Source organism: Meles meles, chromosome 16 (genome assembly GCF_922984935.1).
Source record: "Meles meles chromosome 16, mMelMel3.1 paternal haplotype, whole genome shotgun sequence".
NCBI lineage: Eukaryota > Metazoa > Chordata > Mammalia > Carnivora > Mustelidae > Meles > Meles meles.
The window spans coordinates 9274270-9280512 of record NC_060081.1 but is presented as its reverse complement, the minus strand read 5'-3'; positions in this window follow the sequence as shown (position 1 = coordinate 9280512).

The following is a 6243-nucleotide window of genomic DNA, read 5'->3' as shown; positions in this document are numbered from 1 at the left end:
ATATGGGGGATCCTTGAGCCCCCAAACAGAACATGTCCTGACCCCAGAAGGAAACCTTGCAATTTGGAGCTGTGTCAAACTTCATGGTAGGAGAATCCTGCATATCACTTGAGCCACCACCACATTCCAAGGTCGTCCTGGACATAAACCTGCGTTGTGACCCATTAGCTCAAGGCTCCATTTCAGCTCAGCCCCCTTTTAGATCGTCCTAGACCCAGGAAATCAAACTTGCCATGTTTCAAGGCAACAATGGCAATGCTAGTTGGGGTTTCCAGGCATCCATGTGTAGAGTCCTGCTATCGAATCTTTCCATATGGGCAGCTTTGAGCCATCAAACAGTACTCCCCTTGTAATGCAGAAGGAAACTTTGTTTGGAGCAGCTCACACCCCCAGAGTGGGAAAACCTCCATGGCATCATGGGGTCACCCCTACATTATGTGCCCTCATTGACACAAACTCCAGCATGAGTGAACGTCTGACACTCGCCCTAATGTCAGTGGCTAGAGATCTCGGTTCATCGTCTGCAGATTGGGCCTACCGTGCATTAGGCCCTAAACCTAACCCTAGCTTGTATTTTCACACTTTTCATCCTCACATTCCTGGCCCAAAAGCCCTTGAGATTGGGAAATCTGGAGCCACAAACTAGCACTATGCCTGCCCACCAGAAAGAAAAAAGTGCCCTATGGGGCTGTCTCAAATCATCAGGTGAGGATCCACCTCCATGGCCCTGGAGAGCACCCCAATTTCATAGCCCTCCCTGTGCAGTAATGCTCTGTCTGAGACAACCTGAGCCCAGACCTCCCCTCAGACACGCAGACAGATGGCGGCATATCAAGCAGATGGGACCTGACATTGCCCTGGGCCGGCATCTCTACCCAACCTGGCTTTTCAGGCATCTGTAATCCGACCTTATCTCAAATCCCTGCATATGGGGGAACCTGATGCACAAAAGAGTACTACTCCTTCTCCATGGCAGGAAAACTTGCTGTTGGGATGAGTGTATCACCCTTGGAGTAAGAGAAACCACCATGGCCCATTAGGCCATGCCAAATCATGAGGGCCGCCCTGGGCACATACACGCATTGTGACCCTCAGCCTGAGCCTATTTTCAGTAAGGCCCCATCGGGAGTTGGACTAAGAGCATGCATATTGAGCATGCCTTCCTTGACCCTAGACCTGAATTCTAACAAACAGTGTTGTTTTCCAGGCAACTGTACCCAGAGTCCGTCTCTGGAATCCCTCTATTTGGGGGACCCCTGAAATAGAAAACAGGACTCTTCCCTTCCTCTAGAATGACACCAAACTATTGAGAGCCTGGTAGAATCCCCAGAGACAGAGAATCTTCCAAGGTCCCATGAGGCCATCCCTACACTGCTTCCAATCCTAGACACAATCCAGAGACAAAAGCCTAAGCTATAACCTCACACTTGCCTTAATATCAGATCCCGGAGAGCTGCCATCAGGGTCTGTGATCGGACCTCCACAACCTGGGTATTAACCATAACCCGAGTTTCCAGACTTCTGTTACCAAAGCCCTGGGCAAATACACACTGCAGGCTGGGGCATCTGGAGCCACACCACAGGACTGTGCCTGCACTCCCAAAGTAAACTATGCCATTTACAGTTGCCAATTCCCTCCAGCTTACGAGAACCCTGCAAGACCCCTGGAGCCTACCCAATTTTGTATGCTGCCCTTGGCCAAATGTGCAGTCTGAAACACCCAAAGCACCTACCTCCAAGCAGACACGCAGGTAAATGGCCCTAGAGACAGAAGATTGAACCTGATACGCCCCTAGGCTCTAATCTGAACCCTAGCTTAAGTTTTAAGGCATCTGTCCCCAGAGGTCTGGTCTCAAATACCAGCATAGGGGATCCCTGAGCATAAAACAGAACACCCTCTGTCCCCAGAAGGGAAGCTATTATGTGGAGCTGTGTCAAAGAAGAATCCTGCATGGCCCCTGACCACTGCCACATTCCAAGGTCTCCATGGACATAAACTTGCATTGTGAGCCATAAGCATGAGACTCCATTTCTACTCATCCTTCTTGGTTGCTCACCCCAGAGGCAGCAGAGAGAACCTGCATTATTCCTAGGCAAAAATGGGAATGCAAGGAAGGGTTTCCAAGCATCCAACATGGAACCCTGCTCTCAAATCTTTCAGTATGGGGAAGCATTGAGCCAACAAACACAACTCCGCATGTCCTGCAGAAAGAAACCTTGCAGTTTGGAGCAGCTCACAAGCCCCCCAGTGGGGAAAGGTCCATAGCCTCATGAGGCTACTGTTCTATTAGGTAGTCATCATAGACACCAGTTGCAGCCTGAGGGAACTTCTGACACTCGCCATTACTTCAGATGCCGGAGATCTCAATTCAGTCTCTGCAGATTGGTCCTGCCATGCCCTAGGCCCTAAACCTAAGATGAGCTTGTGTTTTCAGACTTACATCCTCACACCTCTTCCCCTTAAGACCTCCATATTGGAAATTCTGGAGGCGCAACACAGCACTCTGCATGCCCACAAGAAGGAAAAAGTGGCCTATGGGGCTGCACAAACACCCAAATGAGGATCAACGTGCACAGCCCTCAATGGAACTGCAATTTCATAGGCCACCCTGTGCACTAAGGCTCTATCTGACACCGCCTGAGGCCAGAAATCCCATCAGGCACCCAGTTAGCTGAACGCATATGCAGGAGGGCAGAACTGCAAGGCCCTCGGCTGTCATCTTGTCGCAACCTGGGTTTTCAGACATCTGTCCCCAGACCTTATCCCAAATCACTGCACCTGGGGGAACCTGATGCACAGAACAGAACTCCTCCATTCCTATTTCAAGAAACCTTGCTATCAGGATGCTGATGGGTGTCAAAGTCAAATACTCAGAGTAGGATAAACCTGCATGGTCCATGAGGCAACGCCCAAGCTTGAGGGTCACACTGGGCACAAACATGCATTGTGACCCTCAGCGTGAGCCCCGTTTTCCAATAAGGCCTCTCAGAGGCTTGATCAAGAGCTCGCATATCAGGCTGGCCATGACCTTAGGCTCTAATCCTAAAAAAAGTTGGGGTTTTCTGGTCGCCCACTCCTGGGACTCTACTCTGGAATCCCTCTTTTGGAGGGACCCTGAGACAGAAAACAGGACTCCTCCCTTCCCACAGAATGACCACAAACGATTGGGAGCTGGGCCAATTCCCTAGAGAGGGAGAACCATTCATGGTCCATGAGGCCACCACTCCATTCCACGGCCATCCTTGACACAAAATCCAGAGACAAAAGCCAGAGCTATGGACTCACACTCACCCTTATTTCCAATCCAGATTAGCTCCCCTCACGTTCTGTAGATCCGGCCTGCCATGCCCTCAGTCCGATACCTAAGCCAAGGTCGTGATTTCAGATTTCTGTCCCCAAAGCCGTGGCCCACACAACCTACAGGCTGGGTCCTCTGGATCCACACCACAGGACTCTGCCTGCCATCTTGAAGGAAACTGTGCCCATTCCATTGGCCACAAACCTACAGATTAGGAGAATCCTACAAGGCCCCCAAACCCATCCTGACTGGGTAGTCCACCCTGGACAAAAAGGCATTTCTGACACAACATGAGCAACTACCTCCACTCAGACATGCAGACAGATATCCTCAGATACAGAACATTGAACTGGACTTGCCCCTTGGCCCTAATGTGTACCCTAGCTTAGCTTTGCAGGCATCTCTTTCCAGAGGCCTGGTTTCGAATACCAGCATATGGGGGTTTCCTGAGGCACAAATCAGAAAACCTCTCATGTCCACATGTGAGCCTTGCTACTGGTAGTTGTGTGAAATCCTTTGGGTAGGTAATCCTGCAGGGCCCCTAATCCACTGACACATTCCAAGGTCTCCATGGCACAAACTCACATTATGACCCAACAGCATTAGAGTCCATTTCAACTCAGGCCCCTGGGTAGCTCGCCCCAGAGCCAGCAGATCAAACCTGACTTGCCCAGGAGCCAGTGGAAATGAGAGGAGCGGTTTCCAGACATCAGTCCTTTGAGCCAGGCTCTCAAATCTTTCCATATGGGGTATCCTTGAGCCATGCAACAGGACTTGCCTGTACAACAGAAGGAAACCTTGCTGTTTGGAGCAGCTCACAACCCTTAGAGTGGGAAAACCTCCATGGCCTCATGATGACCCCAGTTCATTAAGATGCCATCTTGGACACAATGTCTAGCTTGAGCCAACAATTGATCCTCGCCTTTACTTCAGAGGCTAGAGATCTCAATTCAGACTCTGCAGAGTGGGCCTGCTGTACCCTCCACCCGAAAAATAACCATAGCTTGTGTCTTCAGACTTCTGTCTTCACACTCCTGGCCCACAAGCCCTCTTGATTGGGAATTCTGGAGCCACAACGCAGCAGTCTGCCTACACACCAGAAGAAAAAAGTGCCCTATGGGCCTTCCCAGAAACCCCAAATGAGGATCAACCTGCACGGCCATCGACCGCACCCCAATTATATAGGCCACCCTGTGCACTAATGCTCTGTCTGACACAGCCTGAGCCCAGACCTCCCATCAGACACCCAGAGAGCTGGCCGCATATGCAGCAGATCGGGCCCGCCATGGCCCTCTGCCGTCATCTCTTCCCAACCTGGGTTTTCAGGCATCTGTCTCTACACCTTATCTCAAATCCATGTACCTGGGGGAACCTGATGCACAACACAGAACTCCTCTCCCCCATAGTAAGAAACCTTGCTGTTGGGATGGATGTCAAAGTCACATCCTCAGAGGAGAAACCTGCATGATCCATGAGGCCACGACCATGCTTGAGGGATGCCTTGGGCACAAACTCACATGGAGGCCCTCAGCCTGAGGACCGTTTTCAAATGAGGTCTCACGGTAGTGGACCAAGAGCCCACATAATGGGCTGGCCATGCCCTTAGGTCAGAATCCTAACCAAATTTGGGGCCTTCTGGTCATAGGTACCTGGGGCTGTGCTCTGGAATCCCTTTTTTGAGGGGCCCAAGAGAGGGAAAACAGGACTCCTCCCTTCCCACATCATGACCCCAAACGATTGGGAACCAGGACAAAGAGAGGGAGAAATTTTCATGGCCCATGAGGCCAGGCCTACATTCCACAGCCATCCTTGACACAAAATCCAGGGACAAAAGCCTGAGCTACCACCTCACACTCGCCTTTATTTCACATCCCAAGGGGCTCCCATCACGGTCTATAGATCGGTCTGCCAGACTCCAGGCCAGAAACCTTAGCCAAATTTGTGTTTTCAGACTTCGTCCCCACAGCCCTGGCCCCCACACCCTCCAGGCTGGGGCCTCTGGAGCCACACCACAGGACTGTGCGTGGTTCTCAAAGGAAACTGTGCCCATTCCATTGGCCACAACCCTACAGATTAGGAGAAACCTCCATGGCCCCCGCAGCCATCCCAATAATGTAGTCTGCCCTGGACAAAAAGGCGCATTCTGACACAACCTGAGCAACTACCTCCACTCAGACACACAGATAGATGTCCCCAGAGACAGAAGATTGAACCAGACATACCTCTAGGCCCTAATCTGAACCCTAGCTTAGATTTGCCTGCACCTTGCCCCAGAGGTCTGGTTTTGTATACCAGCATATGGGGGTTTCCTGAGGAACAAAACAGAACACCTCTTGTCGCCACATGGAAACCTTGCTATGGGGAGCTCTGTAAATCCCTCTGGGTAGAAGAATCCTGTAGGTCCCCTGAGCCACCACCGCATTTCAGGTCTCCATGGACACAAACCTGCATTATGAGAATCATCAGCATGAGAGTCCATTTTTTAAAGATTTTTATTTATTTATTTGACAGACAGATATCACAAGTAGGCAGAGAGCCAGGCAGAGAGAGATTGGTGGAATCAGGCTCCCCGCTGAGCAGAGAGCCTGACACAGGGCTTGATCCCGGGATTCTGGGATCATGAACTGAGCCGAAGGCAGAGGCTTTAACCCACTGAGCCACCCATGTGCCCCATGAGAGTCCATTTCAACTCATCCCCCTGGTAGCCTTCCCCAGAGCCAGCAGATCAAATCTGCCTTGTCCCTAGGAACCAATGGAAATGCGAGGTGAGGTTTCCAGTCCTTCATCCTTAGAGGCCTGCTCTCAAATCTTTCCATACAGAACACCCCTGAGCCATTCAAGAGGACTTGCCTGTCCTGTAGAAGGAAAGCTTGATGTTTGGAGCAGCTCACAACCCCCAGTGTGGGAAAACCTCCATGGCCTCATGAGGGCACCCCTCCATTCA